This window comes from Ixodes scapularis, unplaced genomic scaffold, assembly GCF_016920785.2.
Source record: "Ixodes scapularis isolate PalLabHiFi unplaced genomic scaffold, ASM1692078v2 PGA_scaffold9__187_contigs__length_104089568, whole genome shotgun sequence".
Taxonomy (NCBI): domain Eukaryota; kingdom Metazoa; phylum Arthropoda; class Arachnida; order Ixodida; family Ixodidae; genus Ixodes; species Ixodes scapularis.
The window spans coordinates 69,945,232-69,959,428 of NW_024609884.1; the positions used below are offsets into that span (position 1 = coordinate 69,945,232).

General features: G+C 45.0%; 1 protein-coding gene across 2 annotated transcripts in view; it reads left to right on the forward strand.

Moving 5' to 3' along the window:
• Positions 1 to 3,547: 3,547 nt before the first annotated feature.
• Positions 3,548 to 14,197, forward strand: part of LOC8026854 (putative aminopeptidase W07G4.4) — a 39,313-nt gene continuing 28,663 nt past the window's right edge. The window contains exon 1 of one of the 2 annotated variants that reach the window (XM_042287392.1): positions 3,548 to 3,829. The gene's annotated coding sequence lies outside the window, so the exon portion shown is untranslated. Of the gene's footprint in view, positions 3,830 to 10,000; positions 10,025 to 14,197 lie in introns of those variants that run through there. The other variant, XM_042287393.1, reaches the window with a different exon arrangement.

Below are 14,197 nucleotides of genomic sequence, written 5' to 3' on the forward strand. Positions count from 1 at the left end.
CTGTCGTTGGAAACGCTGCCTGGTAGGCGTCGATAAAAGTCACGTGCTTCGCTTCGACACCGGGTATTCATTCGCAGAGTCTATGGCCGCAGGTATCGGCGTGCGCTCTCTACTAACCTTGTTCGCTCACCCTCGCCCTCATTCACATGGTTCTAGAATAGGGCATGGGAGACTAGAATATAATAAGACATTTCAGCCCGAAAAAAAAACAAAAAAACAGGCAAAACAAAAGCGAGTGTTAAAGGTGAACACCTCAATGGCGTGGTGAGAGCAAAACGATATGTTTTCGCCCATACAGAAAGTACCGTCATTCAAGATGGCGACGGCCACGTGGAGTAGATGCATACGTGGCGCACTTGAAAGCTGTAAAGCGATATTTGTTATCTAGCGCTACCTGAGGTTTTTTAAGTTGGACACTCCACGAGGAAGACGGCTAGGTCGCCAACTGTCGCCATTGGCCAGCCCCACGCTGCGATTGGCGAGCGGCAAGGTGCAAGCGCCGCGCTGACCAAACCGCAGTGATCGGCGGTGTGTCCAACTTACAGCCCTTCTTTGTGACCGCTGGTTTTCCAGCTCAGCAGAATGCAAGTACCTACAGCCTTTGCAATCCCAACGATGTACTTTTAATCCAGAACTTCACTCATTTTGGTCCGCAATTAATGCCATCAAGATTCAAGAAAGAAAAGGGGGTCGCGAAACGGACATATCTACTGAAGTGATTTGTGACTTTTAAGCACCCTAGTCTTATCCAAAAAATTTAATTATAACAGGTTAGCAACAGCCATTCGTTCATTCACAGCATAAGAATGCAGGTATTAAAATGAATGACTTTTGGACTAAAGTGAACGGCGATGGATTTAAATTGGTGGCCTTCGAAGTAAATTGGTGGGCATCCGAATTGCATTGGTGACAACTTGGATTAAATAGGATAATACCTGGAATAACTTCACGGACATTAGGATTAACTTGGATTATTATGAACAGGAAAACCTGTAGTTTAGCACCACTCGAGAGGGTCTTTAACTTTCCCTTTTCTCGTCATAATTCAGCGAACCACCCTCTATGAAAACGTTAAAAAAAAAAAAAAAAAAAAGCGGTGAGACTTTTGTTTTGTTCGTCTCTTAACAATGCTAGATAGCGGCGCCCGAAACAAAGCGGAAACGCCGAGCCACTCTCTCTCCCCCCGCGCATTGCCAAAACACTGGTGCACAGACATACGCCCACGAAAAAGGAAGTTCTCGAAAACAACCCATTGTCAAAGGAAGAGCGGCGTCAGGAAATCTGAGGTGAAAAGAGACCGAACGACGCTGGCACGTCTCGACGTTCAACGTTTACTGCGCTCGCCGTCCAAAAAGAGAAAAAAAAAAAAAAAAAAAAAGAACATATACGACGGAGAATACGCGCGATCCCAGACAGCCTGTTTTGCTGTCAAGTTCCCAAAGGAAAAGCAAAAAAGAAAGAAATACTCTCGTTCGCTGTTTACGGAGTGCGCCACGCCGCTCGAACGAGGTGAAAGGAGAAAAAAAAACAGCAGCTTTGTCCGTAATATTGTATACCGCATCTTCCGACCTCTAACGCGCGCAAACTAAAATGAAAAAATAAAAAGTTGAAAATCTTTAAGTGAGAAAAGTGAGAAAGAAGGTTTGCGCCAAGAGCAGCGAAATACTCGATTCACCTCTAAGCTGACAGTGCGGTGGGAGCTACGCGCTCTCCGTACTAATGAGCCGCCTCCCATTCATCACCGGTCCCCTTCCTCGCGTGTGGTTATGAGCGAGAGCGTGATCACGTGGGGTCAGGGAGCCGTACGGCTGGGCCCTCGAGCCCGTAGCTTTCACGGCATTCTCAGCTTGGGGATGAGCGGAGCGCAACAGCTTCCGCTTTCACGCTTCGCTCCTGCGAAGCATCGATGAAGCCGATCCGCACGACTGGCGTGGGGCTTCGGTGCAGCACATGCCTGTAGAGCGACGAAGCCTGTCGCCCTGGACAGGGAATGAATGCACCGCGAAGAGGGTTGACCTAAACGCCATTTAGAGATCATGTTGTTGTTTTCCTCCCCGTGAAGCTTTGTCGTGTGCTCGATATGTGATAGTTTTCTGGCTTTTGTGTTTAGCGTATTGTATAGCGAAACCGCATATCGTATCGGCCGTTTCGTAGGGCAAGTTTCAGAGTTTCTTCGGACAGCCGAAGAAACCTCGGACTCATTATGTTCACGCGTCTTGCTTCCTCATTGGCTGTTCGGCGCCTGCATCGGCTAATGCGGCCCTCTCATTGGCCGCGGAGCGCTAATAAGATTCTCGGGGCTCGCCACACCCTGCGCTTCTTAAGCTCTATAAGTGACTCGTAATACAGTGCGATACTTGCTTCGCTGCTGTGCACGTCGCATTCTCCGGGTAGGATCGTACTCGTGATTCGCTGGTGTCCTTCTGCTGTTTGCAATGGCATCGCAAGACTGCGGCATTGAAACGTGCTTAAGGGATGTTTTCTTTTTTTTTTTTTTTTCTTCTTCTTCATCTTTTGGAACCGTACAGCTATGTAAAGTAGTTTTTTTTTTTTTTTTTTTCAGCTGCACAAGACCGAAGCTTTTGTGACTAATTTTTTTTAAAAGAAGTTTTTGTGTTGTAATAAATAATATTTATATTTTATCGCGTCACGAAAGTATTAAGCATTTGCGTAACTTCGTGACCTGTATTCCGTAAAAAAAAAAAAAAAAAGGGCGTCGTTTGTTTATTGCAAACAAATGAAACGACGATTTCGCCTCGACATCTGGCAAGAAGCTTGAAATTTGATTTACCTGCATTCCCTGTACATGTGCAGATTAAAATTTCTTGCCTCCTTTGGTTTGCCCAATATCCAGCTGCGCTTTCCCAAGCCCCAACCAGCTTGATGATGATTGAAGTATTTTGTGATTTACTAAATTATTCTCTTTGCCCTGCGTGGAGGTTTCAGTTTTAAAAAGATACAAAAAGAGTTCGCCTTATTAAACGTCATGACGGTAGCGCCCCACTTAACCATAAGCGTTAATCGCGACCATATAACTACAATTACATCTTATTTGAGTTCGCCCCATTCATCTCGTAATTCTCTCCCCCTCTGCGTTGGTGCGCGCAAGGTATAATGTGGGAACAGCGTACAAGCATTGTATACGAATGCAAGCATTCGTACAATGCAGGTATCCTGTTGGAACAATTACTAGCATTTGTGCCTTCGTGGGCCAGCTCGTTTCTATGTGTCTTTTCTTGTAAAATATTAATCATTATTAATCATGACGCGGTTAAAAATTAAACGATACAGCATAAATGTCCCAATACACGCTGATTAAGGCATGCTCTTGAGCGAGCCAGTAGTGAGTTTTAGTATTGCTTGTACGAGCAAACGCAAGCACTGTGCGTTTGCGTTAGCGTTGCCTATTCCACATATTGCGCGTGCGCGGAGCCCGAACTGCTCCTCGGATTGGAGAATGGCGACGACGCGCATACGGAGCGTGGAGCATGCAACGGTAACGCATGCGCACAGCGCTTGCGTTTGCTCTTATACGCAATACTAAAACACTCCCACGAGTGTTTGCCATCAGTGCAAGATACAGCCTCTTGCCGCCGGGTCGCCGCACGACGACCAAAAACCGGCGGCGAAACCAGTGTCCACTGGTATGGAACGTGACCCGTGATGAGTCCAGCGCGAAGACTCCGCGAAGTTTGCACTTCGCCCACTCGGCAGGTGGTTTGCTTATCTGCTGCGTCCGCCCTGTCTGGGCACCGATACGGCTGACCGCATAAAAAAAGCCCTCACTCAACGGCGGCCACCGACCAGTGCGTTCCCTGCTGCCGTCCAGGTAAGTTCGCTTACCATCTCAGCGCTGGGAAACCGCTATATCTCGACCGCCTACTTGTCCCCCGTCTCCGTTTTGTCCCGCTGTTTACTCCTATAGGGGGTATTCACTGGACGCCATATTTGAGGGCAATGTTTGGAGCGCTTAATAACCTGCCAAGACCGGCAATCTCATGGTGTGGAATGCACATTGCAAAGGTACTGCGGAAGCTCGCCGTCAGCACGCGCTCAGCAGCCGCGTACACAGATATTGCCCGCCAGAGAATACTTCCTCTATAAAAGCGCGTATAAAGACCGTCTAATGTAAAGCAAAACATTTTTTTTTGTTTTTTTTTTTTAGTAATTACGCGAGCGACATTGCACAAACTGCCATTAACATCCTCCTCTTTTCTCCATACCGATCATGGTAACTTCTACGCGAAAACGCACCCGCGTTATTTTGCAAATTAAAAAAATAAAAAAGAAAATGACAAACATATTTTTGTGAAACCGCGACATTCACTGTAATATGTACTTGCTATAAGTCTGTAAAAGCTTTCTCAATTCTGAGGCCGATCCACTCACTGTTCTTCGCTTACCTACCTAGTGCAGTCCGTACGAGGTGCCACTCTTTTGTCTTCACACAATTTTAGAACGTTTTTCGCAGCCCCCATGCCCGGTCCAGAACTCCGTGAACATACGGGAAAGTATACGTGCCCTCCTGTCCATGCACCCCAATACTACCGCAACTATAGTAAAAACAAACAGAGAAAAAAAAAGTGGGCTCGATTGGGAGGGCAGTTGGTGCAGATGATCGCATGACATGTAACCCGCAAAGACAGATCCTTCGATCAAACAGCCCGCGTCACGCACCGCATCGGCAAACTTTCGGAGTCCTCGTTGCGCCCCCTTGACCCTCCCGCGGCGTTCGATGTCGCTTCAGCCGCACGTCTTTCGACAAAAGATGTGGACCCGAGGGTCCTCGACGTCCTCGTTCTGGCGTTGGTCGCAATCGGCGGGCACGAGCGCACGTGGGGGGCGTGTTTTATGTTCGCGGAAAACCGGAGTCTGCTCCGGGGGGCCGCTATCTGAAAGCCTAGCTTTGCACTAGATTTCCACCTGGCCGGAGGCCAAACAACACTCGCTGCGGTTTGATAAACGAGAAGACCGCTGTCCAGCCACTAATTGTAAAGCTTCAAATAATAGTGTTCTCGTCGGCGGAAATAACCCCAGGCAGAGGAAAAACATTTCCTTTCGCCTCGACGTGTGCCTTGTTAATTCTACTATGTGACGCTCGCAGCGTTTATAATCGAAACCGTAACATTTTTCTCAAAGGGTATTCGAGACCTAAGTGAAACTAACTTTAGCGCAATAATGAATTCATCACAATGCACAACTTTCGCCTTCCTTGCATGTTTATTGTTGCACCAAGACAAACTGTGGTCTGCATCGACAACAGTATTTATATATTTTAAGGGGGGGGGGGGGGGGGGCATGAAGTGCGAAAATGAATTGGTCACAATGCACAACCTTCGCTTTTTTGCATTGTTATTGTTGCACCAGGTTAAAGAACAACAATATTTTTTATTTATTTTTATTGGAATTGGGTATGCAATTAGCAAGAATAATTCCTGAGTTCATTGTTGTTTTGGCGGGAAAAATGGGGTGGACGAAAGGGGGGGGGGGGGTGCAGGAAATTACATTTCAAATTACTTAAGTGGTTCACGAAGCACCTGCACCTACCGGCCAACTGCGTGATGAAGTTTTGAATACCCGATCACACGAAGCCTAGTAAAAACATTCCAGCTGCTGCAGTAACCAATTTAGCTTTGAGTATCTGGCAATAGATCAATATTTGAGTCGCCGAATGACATCGTTAAGCTTCAGAAACACTCTACATATCATTGCATAAAATATCTAGTAACTTAAGTTGTACTTTTATTATATGTGACCTCTTGAGGATTAGCGAATCATTTTAACACAAAATTGAGGCGAGGATTCATTTTTCGGAAGAATCATTTTAGGTACTTCAGGGACATTTATACCCGCTTTTACCTCAAGAAAACAAAAGCGTTTTGCGCACTGGTCATACGTGGCGAGAGGTAGTTCTTACGATATTTGGTTGTTGGAGGAAAAAGCGATGCTTTTGCCGTTTGGAACGTGTTCGTCTTGATAGATAGATGAATATATAATTTTATTAGTGCCTGCCAACAGCCAAGTGGCCTGGGCGGCAGTGCACTGTCCAATGAATCAATAGTGAACATAAATGCCTGTCTCTCAAGCAATAAATTCAAACAAAAATGTCATCGTCTAAAAACAAGGCATTATAGGTTTGTTGCAATCCTGTCATCGGACAAATTGATCGGATGTCAGGATCAAAAGTGTCTCGGCAGCTGGATGACCGCCCAGAGGACACACGGAATCTCAAGGCCATCAACAACTCTGAACAGTCAATAGCACCATGCACAGCCTGATGTAAAAAGTGCATATGTCTAGCAATTCTTCTATCATGCAGAGTTAAAAGATTGGGGTCCACCAAAAGAGGGTTGTAGCCGTAAAAGCGGTGACGGCCAATATGTCTATCATATAAGATTCATATAAATCTAATCTGTGATTAAACAAACGAGTTAAAATAGGTGCAATTCGCGCGATCACATATTTCGCGGGTTTTATTTGGATGCCATCAATATCAGACTATTGTTAAGGTTACAAAACAGCTGGCCTCATGAACATCCGTAGGATAAAAGAAGATACTGTCATTTATAAATTTCGAGACATATACAAGTGCTTCATTCACTCTATTGCGGTCATTATTGACTAAGTTAATAAAATAATCATCAAATATGTTGGCTAGTTCAACTCTTACGAGTTCTTCTCCGTTCATTTTTAACGTTTCGATTCTAGAAGAGGCTGACGTTTTTCCTAAAACCGTGTTGAGTTTCTTCCATATACTGGCACTGGCACTTAAGTTGCTGAAAATGTTGAAGTAAGAGTTAGATTTAGGTCGCCTAATTAAGTTTGTTACCTCATTACGACATTTCTTAAAAAGTTGTAATATTTTTGGATATTTTGTACGAACAAATTGCTTAAAACGTCTCTTTCTATTGTTCTTTTTTTTTTTTTGAGAATTTTGGCCGTTACCCAGGGTTTGCGAGAGCCTTTTGGGGCCCGGTGTGTCTTATATTTAAAATTGTTCTTGTAAGTGGTAGTGAATATCATGATAAAGCAGTCATATGCCTCATCAACAGAGTCCATAGAGAATATCGCATCCCAGTTCGCATGTTCGATTTGATACTTAAATCTTTCTAAGGCGGTAAATGTCTTGAAATGTAAATTAAGGAGCATCATTTATGCTTACCTTGGGCAAATTCCGATGCACACAAATATACATGGGTAGATGATCACTGATTGAACAGCCCACAACACCAGTTTGTAACAGTGAGGCATCAACGTTTGTAAGAAACAGATCTATAAGTGTGCTAGAGTTTCAAGTCACACCGAGTAGCGAAATTCATAGTATTAGCAAATCCAAAACCATCAACATACTAAACTCTCTTTTGTTTTGAATCACTTAACATATCAATGTTGAAATCTCCCAAAATTATTCTCAGGCCGTTGTCTCCTAGGAAACAAAATAGGGACTCAATAAATGTAGTAAACTGAGCAATATTACCGCCTGGTGGGCGGTAAAGAACTGAAAACAAAAAGTCGCTATGTTTTAAAGTCAGTATCTCATATCATAGCCTTTATTAATCACAGAAAACTGTTCTATGAGTTCGCACTTGATACTGTTTTTTGCTTGGATACACATACCGCCACCACGTCTATACTCCGCGACAACTTTTCTTGGCAATGCAGTGGAAGCTACAGGCCCGCGTCCCCTCTCCCATTTTGAGTGTACGCAATCTCTCCTCCTCCCCCATTTCCGGGGAGAGGAGGAGAGCCCGCGCACACTCAAAATGGGAGAGGGGACGCGGGCCTGTACCTTCCACTGCATTGCCAAGAAAAGTTGTCGCGGAGGAGTATATAGCAGAGCGATTTAAATAAAATGTTTTGTAGTTCTCCAAGGGTATAACGTCACTTTCTTCATAATACCATGTTTCCGTGAACATTCGAATGTCAAAAGTAAACCCAAAGTTGTTTAGTAAAATACTATGTTCATCCTCTTTATTACGTGCAGATTGTAGGTTAAGATGAAATACACTATATATCTCATGTTCAGTTGTGTTGAATATTTCCATAACATTTTCTGGCACTAAGTAATTTTCGTCAGTCATTTTAACACAAACTCAATTACGAGAAACGATTCAACACTTATTTAATCTTCTCAAGGTCCTCCGCGTGCGTGACTTCCAGTATAGGGGCGTGGTCTGTTTTCCTGGCAAAGATCCTGCGGTTCCGGACCCACACAAACCTCCATTTATGTTCATGCTTTTTTTTTTTTTTTTTTTTTTGCGACTGACATCCCAAGCAGTTGTTCAGCGTCTCGTCGCGTCCGGCTTCGGAATAGGCCGATCTCACCAGCCAGTTTGGCTACGCCACCGCTGCCGCAATGCATTGAGGGAAATTTAGTCTTTTTACACGTGCCGCAACCACGCCGGGGCTCTGCGCGTGCAGAGCATGAAACGGCACGAGCCGTCTCGTGGACTGCCGCCTGTCTACTGTGAACTAAAGCTATGGCAGCCTCACGCATGCGCTGTAGGCTTGGTGCGATCGGTCTGTTGAATGACGATGTTGCTTTCCTTATTTCGTGTGGGCACGCGGTGACAGATTTCTACCTCATTCACTGCTATCGGCGACCCGACAAGGTCGCCGATCTTCTGTACAGTATCTGTCACATTTTCATTTTCTTGTTTCGGAATTCCTCTTATCGCTAGGTTTGCGTTCTTCGAGTACTGTTCACAGTGAACGAGACGCACTTCTGTTTCTTTGATCGCCTGCTACAGCGTTTCATGGGATTGATGCAGACTCGCATTTACCCGCTTAAGCTCTGCGTTTTCCTTTGAGAGCGCCTCAATGTCTTTCTTTATATCTTCGAATGCCTTGTTTATGAAATCCATTCTTTTTTTCACTTCCCTCACATCAGTTCTTAGTTCGCGAATCTCCGTTCTAATCTCCCTTTCGAGCTATTCCTTGAACGTCTTAAATTCATGTTTCAAGTCCTCCTTCGATTCATTGCATACTTTAGCGATGTCCTTCGCCATGTTCAAAACCAGAAAGACGCTTGGTAGCAGCGAAAGCTAGTCCACTAAATAATTTTGTAAATGTTTTTGTACTAACCTGTAGGGATTTGCGTACGATTAGGACCGTGTCGTGCCGCCGCTACTGGCGAGTGCCCGGCCGTAAAATAAAATTAGTTTGCTCTTTATGTTTATACAGCCTTGACGGATAATCGGTCTCTTAGCTGTAGATGAGAAATTTAGCCAGTTGATGAGAAATTTAGCAGAAACCGCTATCTTGGGGTTTTTAACGTGCATCACGCAGTAGTGATCACACGAACGCTTGCCGGTACGAAACTCATCCAGATCGAAACGGGCGAGGGCGGCGGGGATCGAACCCAGGAGGTTCCCAGCGGAAGCTTTCGCCCCACGCTCCGAGCTGAGACGCGTTAGCCCACTCGGCCACTTGTTCCCCTAAAGATATGGCAATGATTTGGCAAAAATACGCTGTTACCAGACTTAACATTGATATTTATTTTTTATGACGAAAAAAGGTTTTTTTTTCTTAACATAAATACAACATGTAGTGCCTATTAACACAGTTATGACTAAATAAGGTGATATTCTACAAGATAATTGTATCGATGTCGCTTTTGTGTGTTGACTGGCAATTTTAGGCTGGCGTGACAACGAGGTTGGGTTGTAGCCGGCGCAGTCACGAATCACGCTACGAGAGTTTTGATTTTGAGGCTTCTTCAGCGCACGCCTGCAGGTGTGTTTACATTGTTCAAATAAAGGCAATCACTGCGTTCTTATACCCGTGCCACACGGGCAACTCGAATGCCATTTACAACGATTCGTGTGGTCAACGAATCGGCTCGCGATCTGTCGCGCGTGGAACGCCCCACGCTCGGATGTCGCGCGCTGATTGGCCGATCGTTCAAATGTCATTCGTCGCCTTGCCGTGTGGCACGGGTATTACTTTCTCTGGGAGTCACCGTTTCGTGCGCGAAAACGAGTGCAACGGTTACTGAGCCTTCACCAGAAGAGATAACAATATTGTAAATATGCATGTTTTTCGATTTGAGTCACTTGACGTCAGCTTTGCACGAAAGTGCGCGTTCCATATTCGCCACGTGCCGTTTTTAACCTTTAAAATTCCGGTTTCTGGTGTTAGGACACACACGGACGTTTAGGAAGATGGGGAGAGTTAGGGATGTCGGATGTGCAACGTCGAGCATGATAGTTCTGTGTTTAGTTTTATGCAGATACATGAAAAGCGCGAAATAACGCGAACTAAAAAGCAATATTATTCTGTTTTGGCACAAACTACTTGTGAGCCGAAAACAGGATTGTTAATAATAATAATAATAATAATAATAATAATAATAATAATAATAATAATAATAATAATTTCATTTACACATACTGAATGGAAGGGGCCCATGTGCTGGTGTGCGGGGCTAGGTAGATAGGTGAAAACCCTTACGCAGAGCGCCTGCCGGTCAGACTTGTACATAGTTCAACTACTTTACTTAAGTTGCTGTAGTTTAACTACCTTTCTGGGTAGTTTAGTAACTTTCAATTAAATTTCTATTTTGGTAATTAGTAGTTTACTTTAACTACTTTTCCGAGAGACTTCTACTCAAATTACAAATTACTTCCGAATTTTAGTGGTTGTTTTGCCTATCAACAGAGATAAGATGTTTAGAAAATCAGCTGATATTTGCAGAGGGGGAAGCATGTGGCGTAGAAAAGGGGGGGGGGGGGGGTATGAAGAAAGCAATTTGGATATAGTCCAAAACCCCCAAAAATTTTAACGAGCCCCCCACAGCAACAACACTGCTATGAGGCGCGGGGAGCGAACAGACACGATGCAAGAGAGGCCGAGTAACTGTCGAAGACTGGCGTTTCTTTGTATCCCGAAGTTCAAGGAGACTTGACGCATTTGAAGAAAGGGCTTGTCCCCGCTTCTTCCCAATGTAAACATCCTCACTCAAAGGAGGTAACAAAGTGCAGCACCCGCTCTGAAGTTGATCTGGTGCTCCTGTATAGCTTGTGCTGTCTTTCGAGACGTCATCTGGTCATTTCTCTGAGTGAAGAAATGGCGGCTATAAGACCGATACAAATAAGTGCCTAATAAGTTGATCGTGTTAAATGGTTCGTCAGCGAGAATAAAGCAACTACTCTATGGCGTATTAGTTGCCGCCATTTCCAAAAAAAAAAAAAAAAAAAAAAAAAACTGACGCACTTTCGATTTTGCCGCCCTTTCCGAAAAAAAAACTGAGGCACCTCCAATTTTGCTGCCCTTTCCGAAAAAAAAAAAAAAAAAAAAAAAAAAAAAAAAAAAAAAAAACTTGATGCACCCCCGATTTCCCCTGAAGCTATAAGCATACCGGCCTGCTAGAAAAAAAAAATGCTGTATAGGGAATGAAAGTGCATTCTGAAAAAGTGTGTTAAAAAGTATTTCTACTTTACTTTGGAAGTACATTGTATTTGTAGTACATCACTTCAAGAACAGGGTGTCACCAAAGAAAATTTACACGGTCTTTTTCACCACAAAAATAAACTAGGCATCGCCAAACGCTCATTCTCCGCCCAAAGGTAGCGCTAGAGGTCACAACCAGATGCCAAAGTTTCAGCCCGATCCGATAACTTAATCAAAAGTTATAAGTGATTTTCTGAAAATTTCAATGGGAAAATGGCGGCCGACGGAGTTTTCGAACACATGGGGCTCTATAGCACCAGAGACCGAAAACGGGCAAAAATGAGCTCCACTTTCCCATTGAAATTTTCAGAAAATCACCTATAACTTTTGATTAGGTTATCGGATCGGGCTGAAACTTTGGCATCTGGTTGTGACCTCTAGCTCTACCTTTGGGCGGAGAATGAGCGCTCGGCGACGCCTAGTTTATTTTTGCGGTAAAAAAGACCGTGTAAATTTTCTTTTGTGACACCCTGTACATTGCACCCGGTGTACTTACTACTTTACTTGAAGTACATAACCTCTCATTTACTTTGTACTTCCGAGTAGTTTTTAGACGTACTTTAAGCAACACTGCAAGCAATCAAACACTATGGAGTTTTAGAATAGCGCACGCTAAAGCTTTGCGTACACAAAGAATAGCGTCGTCGCCACCGCGCGTGCTCCGAACGCAAACCAGGTTTCGCGCTTTGCGTGCGCAATTTTAGCGTGCGCTATTTCTCGGAAATAGCGTGCGTACGCTAAGAGACTTGGCGCTTCTCCAAGGAGGATTCGTGATGAGAAGTTGGCTAAAGGCAAGACGAGCAGAGTTTAAAAAAAAAAATGAAAGCCGTTTACAATTCCCTGTAACGCCGGTTAGAGCGCAGCTCTTGAGGAGGAAGATGGAAGCGTACTGAGGGATAGGTAACTACTTGAGGTCACGTGACCTCAAGGGGGGTCACGTGACTTTAGGCGGTCACGTAACTTTAGGGGTCACGTGGCCTCAGGGGGTCACGTGACCTGGGTGGGTCACGTGACCTCGGGGGTCACATAACCTGAGGGGGGGTCACGTGACCTCAAGGGGTCACGTGTCCTCAAGGGGGGTCACGTGACTTCAGGGGGTCACGTGACCTCAGGGGGTCACGTGACCTAAGCGGGTCACGTGACCTAGGGGGGTCACGTGACTTGGGGAGTCACGTGACTTTGGGTGTCACGTGACCTTGTGGGCCACGTGACCCTAGGGGAGTGGTCACGTGACCTCTGGGGGTCGCGTAACTTTGGGGTCACGCGACCTTGTGGTGATCTTGGGTTTCACGTGACCTTGGGATGACCTTGGGAGTCACGTGACCTTGGGGTGACCTTGGTTACGCCGACGCCGACGCCGACGGCGACAGCGATGCCGCTCAAGCCGGGAACGGGCCCCTAAGAGCTGCGCTCTAAAATGGCGGCTTCCAGGATTATGTCGGTGCGACGTCGGTGGCATCCTCGCGACTGCGATTTTCAATACGGGACGACATTATACTCGCGACGATCACCGGCAACTTGATGCTTGCGACGCGCGAACATTTCTCGGCGAAGGTACGATGTGCGAAGGTCAGTACACGAGACTAGGGATGCCACGAACCTTTTTCGAACCGAAAGTTTCGATGATCGATTCAAGCGGTTCGAAAGGTTCGAAAGATTTTGAATGTTCGAACTTTCCATATCGAAAAATCGACGGAAGTCGAATTTTCGAACTTGTTAAAGTAAGAAGTTCGACGCTTTTCGAAATTTCGAACTTATTACGCGGCAAAATTCGATGCTTGTCGAACTTTCGAACTTGATAGACTAAAAAATGCGATGATTTTCGAACTTTCGATTTTCTTGCACTAAAAAGGTCGGAAGTTTTTCCAACTTTCGAACTTCCTACGCTAAGAAAATCGATAATTTTCGAACTTTTGAACTTATTAATCTAAAGAATTCGAAAATTGTCGAACTTCCGATTCCTAAAAAGTCAAAAGTTCGACGAACTTCGACCTTTTAGTGTAAAAGTTCGAAGTTCGGCGAACTTCGAAAGACGGGTGGGCGGTTTCATTTGGATTCAAGCTGTGAGGTACATTCGTAATTTTCTTTTCCCGCATTTTTACATGTGGCGCCGCATTACTTGTGAAAGACAACGCCGTTTGTTTCAATCGTCTGGCATGCTTGGTTTAAAAGGGATACTTCAACGAAATTTGAAATATTCCCGTCGTGTTCAAAAATAGGTTGAATATGATCCACAATATCCGTAAATGACAATCGCACGTTTGTATTTTGATCCTGGTGGCTGTATTTTTCGTTATTCACCGATGTTTGTTTGCAAACAAGCTCACTACCACCCCCTATGGCGGACCCCTGCGCGCTTCCGGTTTTCCTCTTCTTTTCCATTTGTCTCTCCTCCTTTTTTTATTTGCACTACTTTGTACAATGCACTAATGTTCTTACAAACATACTACAGAAACTTCTCTGAAGGAAACTCTTCTTACCCCGACCGCTGTGCGTTGCTGAAGAATAAATAAATACACTGCCGGAAGTCTACTGGGGCACCAAATACTGTGGCGCCCTCGTGGTATCAACTCCCACCGAATTTGGTGAATAAACGGCCCACTCTGGCAAGCGCTCGGAGAAGGCCCAGCTTAGAGCACGTGACATCCAACGCAATCGTGACGTAGGTCGTCTCAAGACGAGCAAAGCTACGGCGAGGCTGACGTCGAGAGGATAGCCTAGTCGTTCCAGCCACCGAAGCGGCTGC